Source organism: Pinus tabuliformis, chromosome 9, assembly GCF_031772625.1.
Source record: "Pinus tabuliformis cultivar Carrire ecotype Pingquan chromosome 9, CPIR1, whole genome shotgun sequence".
NCBI lineage: Eukaryota > Viridiplantae > Streptophyta > Pinopsida > Pinales > Pinaceae > Pinus > Pinus tabuliformis.
Genome location: NC_142307.1, coordinates 1,692,797,924 through 1,692,818,900, shown reverse-complemented (window position 1 = coordinate 1,692,818,900; position 20,977 = coordinate 1,692,797,924).

Here is a 20,977-nt window from a genome sequence, read left to right as displayed (position 1 = left end):
TAAAAATATTTGAATGTAATGATAGAAGAAGACATGAAGAATTATCCAAATCAGCGAGTGGACCAAGGGCATCACAACTATATTGAAATATGGTTCCAGATAGTCATTAAGTTGTAGCAACACACACTTCAATAATTACTAATATCATCTCAGTCAAGGAAGTTGGAATCTCACATTCAGGTACATGTCAAAGTATATATTTCAAGCCTACACATCAGTTTATTTTTCATCTTGATGTGCACTTGGCTTCATTGGAAGTATTCCTACACTTGAAAATGATTTTGTTTTTTCACGTAGAGTATGATAGGAAAAGAAATAACAAAATAAAAAAATAAGAGGAAAAAATAAAATCTCAGGTGAAAACCTCATTTGAGGCTCCTGAAATTGGCTCATTGATTGAAAAACTCCATGAGGTGGTCAATGGGTTGAAGAAAAAGAAAAATATCCTAGGTGAAAACCTCCTTTGAGGTGCCTAAGCATACCTACTAGTTGAAAACATCATTGAGGAAGCTAGTATCCTATAAGAAAAAAAATTAAAATAAAAAATAAAAAATCATTGCTCAATGTATCTGTCTCTCATTAATGCGGTGTCTCTCCAACCTCTGCAAGAAACAATAGCAAGTTTGCACCAAAAGAAAAAAGTTGGTCAAAATTCTAGTCAAAGGAAGTCAAACTTGGACTTTCTCCTCCTTTGCTCAGATGTTCCACAAGGACCAAGGTCAAGCTAATCCATCACCCTCATCTATTTACACCATCCACCCATCATTCCCAAAATTTTCCAATTCATTTTCCTTGTTGTCCAAAAATGCTACAGGAAGGCTCTATTTTCCTTTAGGAAGCTAAAGTACATAGAGAAGAAAATTATTTTTGTCATATCTTGAAAACCCTGTATCAGTTTATCGACCTCTTTCAGGGGGAGATTCATGTGGGTTATGGTAACATGCTCAAGCAATTTAAGCAAATTCCAATACACACTTTTTGAGAAATTGACCACCATCACCTACATCCATGTTTAATTTTTCTTGAGATTCATTCATCCATTGGCCAAGATGTTTTATGGGGAGGTGCACAAGGATGATGGAAACATGATCAGAAAATTTCAGCTTAATCTTGTCTACTATTTGGGAGATATGCACAAAACAAGTTTTCTACCAGAGGCTATTCTGAATTGCTACAGGAAGATCCCATAGCACTACATGATGGCCGAGAAGATACTACAGGAGGAAATATAAGTGGAAAATGGGTCAAAATCTCATATTTTTTTATGGAAGGTTGACAGATATCCCCCACACCACTTTCATCACTCATCCACTCCATTTCACCGAAACTTGCTGAAAATGTTCACTTTGTCCTCCCTAAAAAACATACAAAGAGCGTTATTCTCCATTTTTCCATTCTTCACATTACCTCCTCATGCCTCCAACCTTGTTTACATGGATTTTCATAACTCCCCTCAACACCACTACGCTGGCTGAAGACTAGAAGAAAGGATCAAAATGATACTACATGAAGAAACTCCTCTTTTAGCAACCCGTGCAGTCACAATAGAAATCTATGAAATCTTTTTTTCCCACCAACAGAAGCATGATGAAGCTATGTGTGCAATTGGGAAGGACTTCCACTAGAAGAAGTTTCCTAGACATGAGAGAGGCACCTACACACACAAGCAAAGCTATCAATCAAGGTATAATCAAGTTCTAAAGACATGCAATAGGATACCATGATGTATATGGCCCAATTATAGCATTCAATCACCTCCAGCAATCTGATCCACAATTAGGTAAATGTATGCAATATTATTTACCTATTCTCTTGAGCATGTTATGGTTAGAAATTTTTTGTCTATGCATAAGAGATGAGGTTTTATAAGGTAAGGATGGGTCAAAACACTCAACCTCCCTCAATGACCCTAATCACAACTAAGGAATCAACCTATCAGCAAAATGAAGAATATGAGGGAAATAAGGAGAATATTGAAGGAATAACCTCCCTCCAAGCTAATGTGAAGTATATCAAGCCTCATAGAGAAAGCCAAACACCTAGGGAGCCAAGACTGACTAGCTACAAGAGGATTTTGTGCTGCTACAGGAGAAAACAAGGCTGCTATAGGAAGGACAGACTGTGTGCTACAAGAAAAAAAAAGATGCTACAGGAAGGAAAAAGTTGTTGCAAAAGACCCCAATTTTGAGGAATTTCACTCCCAAACCCTAGGATTCAAAGGACAATACCCAAAGAAAGGGTAAATACATATTTCTCCTTGCCATATGTGAATAAGAAGCCTGCAAAAAAATTCATTTTTTCAGTAGTACAACCTATGGGAAACTTTTAATAAATGTTTACAAAAAAAATAAATGAAATATGGATGTTTCCTTTCAATTGAGCCTGATAAGAAGGGAAATTTGTTCTTTGCCTCTATCATAAAACCCTCATTACATAGGAATATCTAAAACTTCTAGCAGAAATAGGAAATTGCCTCGCCAACTTTGGAAAGCTGTATTGAAGGTTATGGGGGTAGGTCTAACCATACAAATCCCACAACTAAGAAGAAGGAGAAGAAGAAGCTAATGAATAAGCAGAAGAAGATGGAGAAGAGGGAAATTAGCGAAAAGAAAAACTCAAGGAGGAAGAAGGAAGAAAGGAACAAATTGTGCTAAAAACCAAAATAGCAGTGCATAAGAGAGACCTAATCAAAATAGAGAAATCCAAAGCCCCTTAGGAAATCATCTAGGCCACAAAAGAGAAGAAGGAAAAAAAGGCAAGAAGGAATTCACCATCAAAATAGAATTTGAACCACAATGATGAAAAGATGCTTTTTAAGAGGTCTCTAATCTTTCTCTAGTTTTTTACCACGACCTTGAAGATGTTATAGAAAGGTAAGAGGCAGAAATTAAGCATGAGGTGCAATTTTTGTCAAGATTTGATAGATTTTGTGGTATGATATAGGTCTACTATGGGATGCTCTGTGTTGCTACATGATCACCTCTGAGGGCATTTCAAGGGTTTCTGAGGCATCCAAATGGTGGAGAAAGGAAGCGGGAGATTGGAAAAAGCTATGGAAGACCTTGCCAAACCAAAAAATCTCCAGGGGAAAAAGGCAAGTTAATGGTCTCTAGAAACAAACAATTGGAAAAATGAGTGAAATTGGAATGAATGTTTCAAGGAGAGGATGTGAATGACATGTATTGATAAGCCAACAATGTTAGCTTGCAAAGAGGAAAGTTATGTTTTTGTGCTTGAAAGACTGTTAAACAATCATGAAAAGAACAACTACATTTTGTGCTTGTCCTTGTAGAACCTACAACCAAGATTCTTAAGAGAAAGGACTATGTAATGTACAAGAGAGAGGTCATTGAGGCCATGAATGTGGCACAATGAGGTCACTAAGTTGCTAAGAGGATGACCAACAAATACAATAGGGGGGGGGGTATGATGGGCCTCTAAATTAGACATAAATTAAGGCCCATGTGACCATCCTTCAGCATGTTAAACATTTCTTTTTGCATTAGACAGAACATTTTTAACTTTAATATGTTCATTAGGAAGATTTATGTATAATTGCATATTTGTGCCTAATATTATTTATTTTTGTGGAATATTGTGGGAATATTGGGCAGATTATGAATATTTGGAGGAGGAGATAATTTAGGGACTTTATCCCTACTACACAAGTATCAATATTGATAATAAATCAACAAGATATTCTGAAATTATTGCACAAATTCTAGAGCTCCAATGATTGAGAAAATCTAGGAATGTGTTTCCTGTTATATAATGCAGATTCCTAGTGTTGGGAACCATATCCACTATTTGAGGGATTTTGGAGGGGAAATATTCCTCCTTTCATGGATAATTATTCATAATAATTTTTTATAAGTACCAATTCGACTTTGCCTCTAGGGGTTGATTTTCCTTGGTCTTCTTAAGGAGAGAACTCATATTTTTGTAGCTACACTTTCATTTATTGCAGAGATATAAATGTATTGATGGAAATAATGAAGATTGGTGCCATGTTCAGCTTCTAAATCTTGATCTCCTTCATAGGAATCTAAGTTTCCTTGGACTTTTCCACCCTAGGAGCTTTAGAGCCCTTTTGTATCGTTTACTTTTCTTCCTTTCACTTCTTATTCACATGCATCTCTTGTTCTTGTTTTTTCCTATTTCTGCATTTAGGATTGATGATATCTTGTTGTAGGATTGGGTTAAATGGTTGAAGTAAGTTATTTTTCAATATTGCAAGCATTATTTCATCCTTGGAATAGCCTTTGAAGGTCATAGTAATCATTGAGTTACTTGGATTAGTTTGCTTATTCCCAAATCTAAATTTTTAGAAGTCCCTTGTGGCAAATAGTAGTAAATTTATGTTATTTTTTAGAACTTTATAACTAGATTCAATCAAGTTGATTCTACTTACATTAGATCACAAAATATTCCAGTTAATAAAAAAATATAACCCATTTCATTTTCACTTGATTAGGTCAGGCATTTGATAGTTTAACTAGCTCACTAGTTCTCGAATTTCTAGATTTTAGACTCTGTTATTTTTTAGCATGTGTTAACAAAGGTATTTTTGAGTGATTCCACTTGGAATGGAGACCTAAGACATCATATTAAATAAAAAAAATTGTCCCATCCAATTTATATTTGATTTACTTGGTAATTCGGTGAATTATATATTCCTGTAGCAAATTCATAACTTCCTGGGCATCCTGTAATTTCGTGTAGCAGCATCCTGTAGCACTCTTCCAACATGTATATACTTACCCATATTTGTTCAAAAAGATTGTTTTTTTTCCAATAGGGTTGAATAATAACCCTTAGGCTCTAAATCAATGGTTTAGGAGGACTAAAAACCACTTACGACTTGCTCTTTTACCCCAACAAAATATCTCAACAATTTGGGTTAATGGATATATTTATGAATTGGATAGTACAATAATGATTTTCTTGATTGCCACATCTAATGAACCCTGTTAATGGATCTGAACTCTTTGAAATGTAATGATTGATATTTATTTCATGACATTTTATTTATGCAACTAGAATAGGTTTTCTTTCCTTGTATTTTATTTCCTGCAATAGGTTAAGGTTTCCATTTCAAGCATTTCCATTTTTGCAATTAGTTTAGGATTTGATTACATTCACTCCATTACATCATGAAAAGGAAGGAAGGACACATTATATGTTGAAAATATAGTGCTGATACCTCTTAAGTTTGTACGAACCCCAGGTTGATAATTAAAATTGGTAGCCTTGGGAGTTGCAACATTCTTGTTGCAATATTGAGGTTCATCACAGAGCACAGCCGATGCTTCAACTAGACAAACACCTCATGTTGGGATTCAGACTAAAATAAATTTTCTTTCACTCCACCCTTGGTGACTTGACTTAAAGGCCAAGTGATATGAGAGAACCCCAGCATGAACCTGCGATAGAACTTGGAAAGACCAGGAAAGATGCAGAGCTTTGTTAGATTGGTTGGTGCTGGATAAACCTGAAATGACTTGTATCATGGCTGGGTCCACATGCACACCCTACTCATCAATGATGTACACCAGATATTGCAACTGGGTAATGCCAAAAGTGAATTTCCCCAAATTGGCACACAGCTTGTGTTGTCGCAAGGTTTGAAGGGCCTGTTAAATATGGTTGAGGTGCTCTTCCAAACTCTGGTTGAAGATCAAGATGTAAACTAAGTACACCACCACGAATGCATTGGTGAAGGCTCGTAAGATGTTTTCCATCAATATCATGAAGGTTGTGGGGGCATTCGTCACTTGAAAAGGCATGACCAACCATTCGAAAAGGCCCTAATTGAATCTGAAGTTAGGCTTCCACACATCAAAGGGTTCGATAGACACCTAGTGATAACCAGACTTCAAGTCAATCTTGCTGAAATATTTGGTCCCTTTGAGCTGGTCTAGAAGGTCATTAATCCATGGGACTGGGTACCTATTCTAGACAGTGATCTTGTTCAGCGCTTGATAGTCAATATAGAGCCTCTAGGTATCGTCCTTCTTCTATACCAATACAATTGGGCTCCCACAGGGTGATGACCTTGGCCTGATGTGCCCTTTCTGCAACAACTCTTGAATCTTCTTCTTGATCTCATCATTCTCCAGAATAGAGTGTCGATAGATTGGTCCATTGGGTAGTAGCATGCCCGGGGTCATATTGATGGAGTGCTTGACCTGAAAATGCAAAGGTACCCTTGTAGGTGAGGCGAAAATGTCCCTGTACTCCTGCACGACCTTGTCCATCTGATGCTGCTGTGTGGAGGAGCCCTGTGTGGAAGCCATGGCCACAACCTTCTTTCCCTTATGGTGAATCATAAGGAAAACACATTTTTTGGTCTGAGAAATGATCTTACTACATTTCTTTGCAGTGATCATAGAGATGGTGGTAGGCAATGTTACCTCGAGTATCCTGTACAACTTATCACCCAAAGTAATAATCACAGAGCAAGGTCTAGACTCATATACAACATGTCACTTCCACAAGCATGGTTTTCCTAATAATACATCACAAAATTAAAGAGGAGAAACATCACACAATACCTCATCCCTCAAGGGTTTGATGCTATAGGGAAGGTGAAACTACTAGCTGACGTGGAGATCTCGTCCTTGGTGAAGCCACCCAATGGTGTATAGATTCATATGTGATATAGTTAGTAGGCCCATCCTCTTCACAAACTTTACTAAAATGAGGTTCTTTTGGCTCCTGCTGTCGACAATGAATTGCAGCAGAGAACCCTTCACCCACATTTGTGAGTGGAAGAGGCGTTCCCCCTTCTCTGGGTCTTAAGGCTCATTATTTGTATCTTAGTGGTGGCCACAGTGGCACTAGGTTCTGCGTCAATGATATAATTCCATTTGTCATTCCCCTTGTCATGTTCTAACTTTGAGTTGAAACATGCATCTGATTCAGAAGCCTTCAACTCGGCCACCAGTGATTGCTTTGCCCAACACTCACTTGTGTTGTGAGTGGAGCTCTTATGGAACTCACACCATTTTCCCGTGTCCTTCTTTGTCTTCGTGGTGTTTTTGTTTACTTGTAGATTCGACGGGTTCTCCTGGGTCACCCCGCCTTGACTTTGTCCGTTTATTTGTGGTTTGGGGGCAGTCTTGCTTCTTTTGTTTAAGATTCTGCCCAATCTTGAAAGTGTATCAGTATGTTGTTCCAAATGAGGAGATGTCTAGGAACTCCATCTTATCCTAGATGTACTTATGTAGAGAGTCATCGTACTTGAGTACCAAAGGTCACTCATAATCATTAATACCTAGCTTCGTGCAAAGGGTATGGAAAAAGTTTGTAAACTTTGGCACATCTTGGTCCCTTCCCTACCATAGTGTGGCCCAATTTATGTCTATATCCTCATAGCTCCCAACAAGGTAATATTGTTTGTTGATGGTATCTTTGAAAGAATTCCAAGTGGCTATGACTGAAAACAATGAGGACTCCCTCTTATCCTTTTATTCGCAATAGGTTTTGCACCAGTCCTTGGCATGTGGGGCGACTTTGAGAAGTACAAAAGTAATATTTTCCCTATTGGAAAATTAATGAACTAAAAAATATCCTTCCAACAGATTTAACCATTTATCTACGGTGTTTACATCTATCTAGCCCTAAAATATGGGAATATCAAAGTTAACTTGTACCTTAAAAGGAGTGGGGCCTCTAGAGTGGCTGTTGAATGAAGATGCGTCGCCTCTGGGTAGCCATCGGAGGATCTGGAAATTTTTATCCATCATCGCATTCCTCTGTTGCTTGAGGGATTCCTCAAGTAGTATTTTGAAAAGATCTCCTACCCCTCATCTTTCTTCCCTTCCACCATGGGAGGCCGTTAGGTTTTGCGAGGCTGGTATTGTAAAGGTTCAACTAGATTGAGCCATAACTCCTTATACCCTGACCTCATCAGGGACATGCAAAGAAAAATAGAGAAAGAGAAGAATGCTCTGATACCATTGATCTAGACTTATGTAGGAACACAACAAAATACAGAAATACCCATATACACAAAGATGCGGTAGAAATTAAAATTCATTTCATTAATATCAAAGAACTAAAATATGCTTACATATAGAAATACAAATAAACTAGCTCGGGCGATGGTAGCTTATTGTTTAGAAGAAATGTGGTGGCTACATGTCTTTGAACTATGTTACAATGAGGCTCAAATGCCTAGTTATTATTGAGAAACAATGGAAAACCCTAAACATCCAAAAAACTAACCCTAGGAGATGAAGTGCCAGAACTGTGGGCTTTGTTTGGGTAAATTGGTACAACAACATCCTGCGGTTGTAACTTTGGCATACGATCTTCGTTTGGCTCTCATAATACCTCGTTTCGAAGATCTCAAAGAGGAGGCTGAAAAAAATATCTACACAAGATTGGGACTCTCTCGGTCTCCTCGTTTTCCCTAAAAACGTCTTTGAGTCCCTGAAAATAGCTCCAGAAGTTTAGGATCTGAAAAACTACCAAAAAGAGTAAGTTTTGCTACAATTAAGGAAACTGAACAAAAACAATGGTGGGGGTCCAAGTGGAATAAGTGGGTGGCCACCAATATCCACCTGGATCACATTCTTATGTATTTCATGGGGTAGTTCTTAACTGCCCTACCTATGACAATGAGAATTATGCAATGGTGCAAGCTTTGAAGAAGCAGAAACATTGTCTAATGCAAAAGGAGATGGTAATCCACATAGATCACTAGCCACTACGATACCTACATGCCTAAAGTAAGCTACAATAAACCAAGAATTGCAAGTGGATGTTGTTTTTGCAATAATTTCATTTAGTGATCTAGTACAAGAAGGCCAACACAGAAAATTTAGCTGGCATGCTTTCAAGTCCACCCACATCAAAGATTATAGGTTTGAGGACTTTGATTCACATGAACCATTCACCCATGATTCATATAGAGAGGCATATTCAGAGGATGTCGACTTCTAGGATGTGTTTTAGTAGTTACAAAGCTAGATTCATGTGAATGATGATAACAAAACTATTCTCTACCATCTCCAGTAAGAGTTACTGTACATGTTGGATAAGTTATGTGCTCTTAAAGGTAAGCGACTGCAGCTAATTAGAGAGGCTCACACCTCCAAGATTGTAGGGAATTTTGGTGTAGGGAAGACAATGACTAACTTGCAGAGGTATGTATATTTGCCCAATATGAAAGAATATTTAACTAGGTTCATAAGAGGATGCATGCTTTGTTTTACTAATGAGCCTAGTAATAGGAGAAAGGGTCCTATCGAGAAAATAAAGGCTCTATGATATGGTAAATAATAGGGTCCTTGTAAAGTAACAATTGAATAATGAGAAGCTAGAGGATCCTCGTAAGAAAATCAAGGGTCCTCGTAAGATGATCTCTTTCAAATACTAGAAAAGATTGGATATAATGTCTATGGAATCTATCTACCACCATACATGTGCATTTACTAAGTAGTGAATGTAGAGAATCTAAAACTCTATGAGCCTTCCATGCTAAATCAATAAGAGGAATAAATTCTACCTTCTATTGAGGATTTGGCACCACATGCTTAGGCATAGATGATAAGTGATACAATTTTGTAAAAGAGGTCCTTAAATACAAGAGAGAGGTAGCATGATCTTTGGTATATTGGGTTGAAATGATGGCATCTAAGAAAAACTAAATGGTACATCCCAAGAGAAGGTGGAGGAAAAATTTCCTCACCTCATTAAGTAGAAGATTTTTGGGACCAAAAGCCTCCAAAAGTGGGGAGGTGTGATCTATATTGGATTATTATATTGTATGTCATCCATCTTGAAGCTTTCAGAGTGGAAAAAGTGGAAGAATAAGCTCATATGACCATTTTATAGATGGGACCCAATTTTGCGAATTCAGGTTTGAAACCCTCCTAGAGAACTTTGAGGCATCAAATGGATTTTTTTGGGGGTAAAATTTTATCAATTAAGGGAAAAAATTTGTGTGTTATTCTACACATAGATACCTTTTAGACGACACAAAAATAACCTCAATAGGAGTCTACAGGAAATATATGCCACTTGGAAGTTGACCTTCTTAATTTGACTACTATAATTAGAGAGGATGACATATCAACCTCCATTATTAATGGAGAATTGGCTAGCCACATGATTAAAACAAAGAAGACTCTTGTAGAAATTCCTTGTAGATTCAAACTGCAGATTGTAATATGCTAAAACAATTGACTTGAATCTACTCTACTCATTAGCAGAAGAAATAAACAATCGATGAAATCATGAATCATTTGAAGAGAAATAATTCAATCACACATAACATAATGATTTTCCGGGGAAAGCCACAACTAAAATCCTTGTTATTTGTATATTGCATTAATAAAAAAATGTGGGAATATTACAATGCTTTTCTCAAGCTCAAGCAACCTCTACACTATCTCAATCTGTCTCACTCCTTCACAAAGAAACTCAAGCCAATACTTAGTCAATTCTATTGCCTGCCAAGCTCTTATTTCCTTGCACTGTATCCTTGGGAATTAGCCCATATTTAATTGTGAAATGCCACAATTATGAATTGCACAATCCTCATAGGCCTTCCTCTGGTTGCATGCACCACCTGTACAATTTAGATGATTATACAACTGATAGTACATTGCTCCTGAACTCCAATCTCAACTGGGTATTTCTATAATTTGACATGAATTAGTTAATTATATGTAAATCTTAAATTTACTAATCATTGTTGGTTACATCCCACTAGTGCTGCTTACACCCCACTAGAGTAAGTCACATCCCACTCTAGTAAGTCACACCCCACTGGTGCTGGTTACACACCACTAATGCTAGTTATACCCCACTAGTCTGATCTCACTAATTCCTCCATCATTTGGAACTAGTTTAACTGAATTTAACTCCGTTAGACTGAATTAAATAATTACAACACAAAATAAACTCAAATAGTGATCCTAATTGTAGGAGACACTCTACATGCTTCTAGTTAGATTTCTAACTCGAATTTTACTAGGTTAACTAAGTCAAATCAACTTAGTTAACTATTACAAGTTGTCATGAGATATGGAATTACAATTTAATTCCTAAATTTATTCAAGGATAAATTAAACTAAGATTTTCTTATTGCATTTTTCAACAACTCTAGCAAAGTGAATATTGTAGCTCTAGTTAAGAGTTTAATGAGTTAAACCTAACCATTAGGAGGCTATTTAGTTGTGTTATAACTAGGAGAAGGGGTGATGCATGACCATCCAAGCACCCTTTATTAAAATCGAAATCCAAAACTGTGAAAGAGGAAACGTGGACAATCACTGTAAACCAGGGCAAATTCGGTTTAAAAAGAGATAAATTGATCGAATTAATAAGGTTTGATTTAATGTAATTATTTTCCATGTATGTGTATAGAGAGATTTAGGGGATTTGATTGAGCAATTGTGGGAGAAACTCATGGATCGTAAACAATCCCTCCCTTTGTAATTTCCTATTTAAGAAAGTCTGTGTTGTGTGATGGGGAGATAGGGAGAGGATACAATGTAGTCGCAGGGCAATTTGTGACTAAGGCCGAGAGGTCTTAGCCTGTAATCGAGTTCTATATATATTTAAAATATACATGTTATTATACATCTGCGTGTTATTTTAGGTTTGTGTGTCTGTGTCTTTATATATATGTCATTTTTGTAAGATTGATAAATATGCGTGTACGAGTGTAAAGGACGAAGTTCCTGTGAACCGCGCCTTAAACGAGTGTGGCAGAGTTAATTTGTGTGTAATGCAAATTCCATGATAATCACACGAGAAAGTTGTTGGATTGAGAAAAGATCAATGGAGGAGAAGTGTTTAATCGAAAGTCGGTTGAACAACACAATGAAAATCGTAGGATCATCTAGATCGATAGATAATATTGGTGGAATGAGAGAACACTGACAAAAATCGTGAGAACCTACAGGAACCATCATAGTCATCTGATTGGATAGATCCAACAGATTCAATAGATCTACGGTTATCGTGTGGTAACAAGCGTTGAATTTTAATTCTAAAAGCGGACCTGATGAACTCATTAAAAGGAGTTTAAGGTTCCGAAGGATCGGACCATCCATTTAGTGGCAATTAGATGCATATCGTGTGCAAACAAGCGCGACCGTTAATTCCAAAAGTGGACGAGATGAGGGTTTATACAACGGGATTAAAACCTCGTTGGGTTTCGACAATCAAGACAGTTCGTTGGTTGATTGATCAAATGGTAATCGCGCTTGAATGTGTGCATGGGTTAACGTTTCTGGCAGACCCGATAGGTTATGAAATGGAGTTTATTTCTGTTGAGTTTCGGCCATCAACCATTGTTGGTTGATTGGTCATGTTTTCTTTGTGATTCCACCTATTACAAAGCTTTCGATATATACATGGGCCCATAACCCATAGGTCCACGCACAAAAATTATGTAAAGATACAGCTTTACTGTATAAAAGCAGCTTAGCTATCATCAAGGGGTTCCATTATATTTGATAACTTTTGTTTCATAGATGAGGAAAGTAGCTAAGAGTGGAAATGGAGAGAGAAAACAAAGAGGATTTGTGCACTCTAGCAACCCATGATCCATGTGCCATACTTATTTGTACTTGCATCCATTTTCCATTCAGATAAAGAGAGAAAAGTAGCCTCAACTTATAGTTGGGTTTTCTCTTGAAAGGTGTCCTAGGTTATATCTTGTGTTCACTTGTGATTTTTGAATTTTATTTCATTATTCTCTATTTTTTGCATATTTATCTATTGCATGCATAATCATAATGCAATAAATAAGGAATCTAGAAATCAAACATAAAATTAACCCTCATAATGGAGAATTCATATTTTAAGCATAATTTTGTCAAATTTGTTATGATGAACTGTCTAGTGGAATATTCATGGATCAAATTGAGTCCTTGAATAAAGAAGGGAATATGAATAAGAATTTAAAGCACATGAGTTTTTAGTGGTTTATTCAATCTAATATATAAGTTAATTGATTAATACTTGCTTGAGATACTAGTATTAGCTAAGGAAATATGAATAAGACTTTAAAGCAAATGAGATTTTAGTGGATTGTTCAATCTAGTAGATAAGTTAAGTAATTAGTATTGGATTGAAATACTTGTATTGAATTATTTCCTAATATCAAATGAATAAAAAGTAATATGCTCTTTTGAAACTACTTATCAAAACAATAATTTAGTTACACCTTACTATGAAGAAGAGGAAAAATCTATAGAAATGAAAGAGAGTATAGAGTTTGGGTGGGATTTTTTTAGGTTACAACCAAAGGTTGTATTCTCATGAAGTGAATTATTGTAAGTAAATTGGCTCAAAATCCCTTCTGCCTTCTTATTGAGGAACCATTTTTTTTTCCATTTCCAACTTGATGGTTGTCACTATAGTTGATGCCTCATTTGTAGTGTTTAGAAATGCAACACTTTTCTTAGCCTTCTTCCTCACTATAGATGGCTCTTAACTTGTATCCTCTCATCTTCATTTAGAACTAAAGAGGTTGATAAAAAGAGTTGTATCACTTGTTAAGTGAAACTAAGTGTATATGGGGATACATTGGTTATGAGGCATGGCTCTGCTAGAAGATAAATTGGTGAATTTGTAAGCACATCCATGATATTCAAAAAGTAATTTTCTCCAAGAGATAATGCAACAACTTCTAAAATCCTTAGTCTAGTTGTTAACTTTGACACAATCGAAACTGTAAGTAACATCACTTATAATTGCTTATATTGCAAATGTGATTCCATTATTTAGAGGAACATTGATTACATGTCAAAAAATTTTTATTAATTGATGGCATTCCTCAGGTTTGCATTCCACCATTCTTCTACAAATTGTAGTTCAAGATGTAATTGAGTTGTAAAATATTATCATCAATGAATACTTGTAGAATTAATATAAAATTTAGATAATTAATTTCCATTCCATGAAGTCATTTTTGTTTTTAGGATTGTTTGCATATTTTTAACAAATCGTTGATAACATAAGAGGCATTGTTGAATAGAAATGATAACCTTGTTAAGGAAAAACTTATTGTATAGTTGGTTTATCAATTATTTGAGCCAAATTATGAGGAAATCAACTTAAAAAATATCACATATGAACATTGGAATGGAAAGAGATACAATTAAAATTGATGCATTGGATTTTTTTTTTGTGCATTGGATGTTTCAAACCATACCTTAAATTCTTTAATTATACTACATGTTGCTTCATAATTTTATTGTCATGGATGCCTCTTGGAAGGATGGTCAATATTCACATCCATTCAAGTTATGGGGAAAATGAATAAGTGTTAGAGATCTATGTTATGTATATAGCACAAATATTGACCACTTGTCATATATAAAATCAATCCCATCAATTAGTCATCTTTTTAGATACTTTGTTAACTAGGAATCACCCAAAAAGGTGCAAAAAGAGGCTGATAGGTTTTTTAAATTGGAAAAATGGTATGAAAATTGGTAACATGGTATGAGAAATGCATTTATAGATATGTATGCCATATACCATATGTATTGTAAAAATTAAATTTTATATAGATATTGTAAAATATGATATTTTAGTTTTATGGATCTTTATATTATATATATATAATTTCTAGAGGTCAAACTAAAAACACTAATTTGATATACTTCTAACAAAATAATAAAAATAGAGAATAATGGTTGTTGGAAACCACCATTTAAATTCAATTAAAATGATTGGATTATAACATCTACAGTCTAAATTATATTATTAATTAATACTTTTTTTCTAAAAAATAATTAAAATTTATTTAAAGCGTATTTTAATTTACATATGAATAATAAGTAGTGCTATTTTAATTTCATATATAATCCAAATTAAAATACAAAATAATGAAATTTTGTAATGAATATTAAGGCTTGGATGAACAAAGTCATACCAAGGCCATAAAATTAAAATAGCACTACTTATCATTCATATGTAAATTAAAATACAAAATAATGAAATTTTGTAATGAAGATTAAGACTTGGATGAACAAAGGCATACAAAGGCCATAAAAAAGTTTTTCAAAAGGAAATTCTATGTACATTTCCTCCAATGAAAACACAAATGGCAACAATAGAGTTTGTCAAAAACTGTAACCTGGAAAAGTTGAAAACTAAGCCCTTGAATAGTCTACAAAAGGAATATCCAACCCTCCACAAAACTAAACAAGACAAGTAAAATCATAACAAAACTTTTCCACCAGTGCTTAGTCTAAAGAGCCCACAAATTAGCCCAGAAAATAATTATTGAAAGACACATAGTTATATGTTGGTGTTAAAGTAACACAATTGTCTTGTCTTAATTTATAATGGTTATGAGCCTCATATACAACAATAACAAAGAAGTGTATTCTTGCTGACCTGGGATGTATATATGCTGCCAGTTGAGAGAACATTAATTCATAATGGTTATGAGCCTCATATACAGTAATAACAAAGAAGTATATTCTTGCTAACCTGGGATGTATATATGTTGCAAGTTGAGAGAACAATAGAACCCAACAATAAAATACAAATAGAGATATACAAATAGAGAATGAATACCACACTATTAGAAATGCTTGAACAACTGCATAGAAATGTAGATAATGAGTGTTTTCCACAATATTGGTTGTTACAACATGTATATGGTATTTATATTGACTATATGGTTGATATAAGGATGAACATCAAGTGACCAAGAGGAGGTAATGCCCAGAAATGAGAATGATTGTATTTCCCTTCAGTACTCACAACTCCATGTTGTAAATGCAACTCCCAGATGATATAAAAGCCCTGCTGGTAATGTACACATCCGAATCAGGTATCCACACTGCCCAGAAAGGAAGTTAACGGTCCCAGATTCTATTCTCAGCCTCCCACAAGAAGTTCACACCCAACAAGGAAGTTAACAGTCCCTGCTTCTGATCTCAGTCACCAACAGGAAGTTCACACCCAACAAGAGGTACCACGACCTCCCATATAGTATTTTTCCCAGGCAAGAAGATAAGGCCTTAGAAATTCATCTTCTTCAAACTTGGGTTTCACCATTTTCTTATTCACCTTGTATCTTCATGTAAGAAAGCCCAGTGTAGAAACAATGACAACAATCCAAACCCATGATAATTGTCCTAATGCTCTAATTTGAGACTTGTTCCAAGGATTTGATCTCCTAATATTGGTAACGTTCTTCAGAGTCATTCTGGTAGAAAACCGTAACACAATAATTATATTATGAACTGTGAATATTAGAATTGACACAATCTGAAGAACCAGAAGTCCACTAAAAGTTCATCCATCGACCAATGTATCAAACCAATCCCCGTCTCTGAAATGAGTTCAGGTTTTGTAAGCCCCTCAAGTTCATTTATTGTAGAGGAACAAACTTCATCAAATGTCTCAAGGCTTCAAATTTAAATTTTTTGAAATTTATAAGTAAAGAGGTACCTGCAAACTAGGAAAACACCAAACACAATGTCAAAAACTAGCTTGAAAGTTGAAAGAATGAAACATAGCATATCTTGTGTGTGTAAAGAGAATCCCATTAAAGGCGAACGACATGAATTCAAAAATCCTTGTCAACCTGTGGAATATTTAGTTGGTTTCTCTTTGATATGGTTGCCCCTTGTTTTTGATCCTTTAGAGAAAGCCTCCCATCACCTCTCCCTCTCCCTCTCCCACAAACACCTTTTGTAGGGGTCTGTTTGGTTACTAATACTTCAACCTTAGGAAGCAGTAGAAACACAAAAAAAAACTAAATCCTCAATAGATGAAAGAACTAAGAAAGCAAAACACTTTTAGCATAATACACTATGGAAGAATAAAGCCCAAATTAAAATTGGAACTTTTCATAAGTTATCGATGGGCATGCGCAGAATTGGCTCTAAGAATAATAAAATGGTCAATGCAATACAATCAAGAATTTGTAAACCTGATGTACAATAATAAAATGTTTGATAGGGAGAAAAATCCATCATCTCTGATTCATGTAGAAAACTGTTGTTCTTGTAAGTTAAATAGTAACAATAATCTTCAAGAGACTAAAAATATAATACACTAAACAAACATACCACTGCATACTTTAGCCCTTGAACACCTACTTGAAGAGCCATACCATATAAAAAATATATTTATTGTAATCAGATTTACTTCATAGAAAAGAGACAAATACGTTGTCAAATATAATAATCAACTTGTCTCTTGTTGTAGATAATGGAATTTCAACTGCCATGCTTTGAAAATACCGATAGACTACAACGAGTTCATATCCCATGTATGTTGCCAGTATTGCAAGTTGGAAACCACAAACCACAAATGTTAAAAATAAAAGATGAAAATGTTGTAGCTCGATGTTGGAAAATAGTTAGATACCAATATGATTTAATAGTACAAAGATAAATCAATTTTAGAATAGGGGTTGCAATAATATAACAATAATACGTCTAGTTACTTCCCACATAAAATTATACTTTAGTTTGCTCAGTTTGGAGGCAGATTCAAATAAACTAAGACAGATTAAAAAGAATAGAACCACAAATTGAGATCAACCCTGTTGATGGGGATTTCCACTTGATGGCCAAAGTGAGGCAACCTGCACATAGTAGGTTGTTGCAACTGAAAAATCACGGCCTAAAGATTCCCATTCTCCATAAAGTTCCTTATAGCTCATTGTCTTTATGAGACACTAAAGAATGAGCTTAGCATTTGAGAGAACCCTACAAAGACTACTTGCTGAAAAATCCTGATTAATTTTTGAGGTTTTATAAGAATTTTACAAGTATCAAGGTCAATTTTACAAGATTTCTTATGTTAGCTATGTCACACAGATTGACTTTGTCTACCATTTATTATAGCCTAAATCTTGTTATGGACTACTATTTATGGAGTAATCGAGCCTTACCAGATCTAGGATTTGAGGTCTTAAACATAAAATGCATTTACCCAACTTGTTATCCAAAACTCAAGTCACTACCCCACTTGTTGTAATAAAACATCGTATGTGATGATATCATAATTGACAACACTCACATGCATATTTGATTGGCATCAACAAAGAATTCAATGATGATATATATGCTCTAGTATCCTTGAAAGTTTCATGGACTGTAGTTGCTTATGCTCCACTGATTGTACAACAGGCAGGGGATGGAAATTCTTTTGGGGGATAGAAGTTTGATGTAGATTCCATTAAGAGAACCCTAGTTGATATCCAGGGCATAGACCGTGAAATCTTGCGTAGCTATTTCTTGTCTCTGGAAGTGGGATGAGGATGTTTCTGCATGGGGGAGCAGAGCGTTGGAGGCAAGGGGTAGAATTTGTTGAGTCTTCAAGTGTAGTTGCTTATGGTGGAAAAGACCAGGTGAAAGAAAGCATTTTTTTTACTCAGTTGATAGAAGGTGGAGGGAGACTACACTAGATTTCATGCCATTCTTTGGGGAATTTTGTAGGTCTTACACTACAACCCACATTGTCCTTCATGTTTACTGTTTATCCTTGAGTAGAAATTTTGTTCAAGACCTTGACAATAATTCCAGAATAATGAGATTGACATAAGCTACATAGCTAAAAAGCCTTTGTTGTTTTCATTTTCTTGGATATACACCATTGATCACAATAATTACTGATGAACTTGGTATGTTTAGATTTGAGAAGCACTATTGCTGTATATTCTTAAATTATTTGTGAAGAAAACTCTTTTTAAGATGTGATAGTTAAGTCTTTTAACAGATGAAACAATCCTTCCGACTACATTCTCATCTTTCACTAACTTATTGATTTTGTGGTTTGTTGTCTAGCAAACACATTGTCTATAATTCGGGCAACATCCCATAATTCGGGCAACATCCCAAGCCGATCATTTTGCATACCATGTTCGTGTGACTCCCATCACTGTGACTGATGGCCATACAATCCGTGCAGCTTCCGTTGGAATTCATAATTCTGGAAATCCATTTCCCCAATCATCAACATTCTTTCTAAATTGGGAACTCAGTGGTTGTGAGAAATTGGCTTATTGGGATACTAATGATAAATTTGGAAGAAAGACAGAGGCTGGTTCTTGGGAGAGGTTCCTTGTTCTTCGAAATGTATCAGGGCAAGTAAGTGGAGTCAAAATCAGTGATGAAAATATGCTTCCTTTTTCTCTCTCAAGGTTTTAGGCTATCCAAATATTCTAGTCATGCCTTACCTTATTCCAGTAAGTATTTCAGTTCCAAACTCGGAAGTAAAATATTACATACAAATTTAGTACAAGGTTCCACAAAAGCCAATGGTGGTGCCTTACCAAAAAGAGCATATTCCAGTAAGTATTTCAGTTCCAAACTCGGAAGCAGAATATTACATACAAAGTTAGTACAAGGTTCCACAAAAGCCAATGGTGGTGCCTTACCAAAAAGAGCAAAGTTGCTACTGTTGAGGGTAGTTCCTTTTAGATTTTTTTCTATTTTGAGTTGGTGAAGCTTGGGGCTCAAACATAATTCTATGCTTATTAGGCACCAACGTTCTTCCCATGGCTTGGGAATTATGCACCAGAAAGTGTTTGGGTTTTTTCTATTGACATCCAGATTTGTGTAATTGTGTTAGTACTCCAACCCCTCCTAAATTTTCTCTTAAATTGATTTAACATTCAAATAATGAAAAAACATACAAGATATGTGACCATCAATTAGCCAAGAAGCGACTAGATCTTCTACAATTTTTAACAACTTTTACTAAGGATATTTGTTTTGATCTAGAAAAGTGCGCAACTCGTACACAATTGTATCCATTGAAGCACCCTCAACCTCCTCATAGGTTGGGAGGTTCCCAAAATGAAGCAGACATGGCTCAAAATCTTGCACGATTCAAGGCCATGGTCAAAATTTATTTCAATAGTCTAACTGAAGGAGGGTGCAATTACAGTCAAAATAAGATTCTAACAGAAAATGAAATGTCTGGAAAAATGTCATAGATTGGAAAGCAACCAAATATAAGAAGCATCCCTATGAAAAATCTAATGTATTGTAAAGCTTCTCTCCAACATAATATTGACTTAAAGGTCCAAGAAGACAATATTTCTCCCCTGGTCTTGGGTAAGGACCATAGCTAAGATCGAAATTCCTACTCCCTCATATGAAACCCTAACTCATCCTACAAGAAACTTTCCCTAACTTTTGAGCAGGCGTTCATACGTTCATGGTTTCAAAATTTATCATTGCGTAAATATGAATAAGCATTTTAAGGGTTTCATTTGCCAGTCTTTTGAAAGTGCAAATGTGAAAAAGTTTATAAATAGGTTTAGGGTTAGGGTGTATAGTGTAAAGAAAATTCTGAAACTAACAAGATGGGCCAAACCCTTAATTTCTCTGAAGAAGAGATTTTTCATCCCCAATTTCCCACAAACGCTGAGAATTTGTGGCAAAGGATGGGTAAAATGCGTAAATTAACACTAAAACCCTCCACAAAACCCCAAATTCAAACTCTGGAATGCAATTCCCAGCTCGAAATTTGAAATCTAATGCTGGAAATTCATAAGAATTTTACCTTGGGAATGAAAGGCGTGTTGTTCCAGCCATTTTCACCAGACAATTAAGATTTAGTGAGCACTAGAATGCAATTCCGAGGCGAATGAGTCTTCTTCTAAACCTCTCAAATTTCTCGCTAAAAACCTCTAGGATTTAGAGCTTCAGAGCTTCGAGCTTTTCCTCCATGTCCTCGGCCTACACTTTCTCAACATATACTATTAAAAGTGGCTGTTCATAAGGGGGTGAGGATGGGATAAAATATAACATGTTTTTCCCTTATACTAATCGCCAGAAAGCAAAATCCCTAATTCTGAGCATTGTTCACAACCCAAAGTGGAGAAGCAAAATCCCTAATTCTGAGCATTGTTCACAACCCAAAGTGGAGAGTGGATTTTTCACTTGTACACTACCAAGAACCTCGAAAGACAAAGTGCTTCAGATTAGGTCGTGAATAGTGTGGAGACTAGGAAAAATTGTAGGAGGGC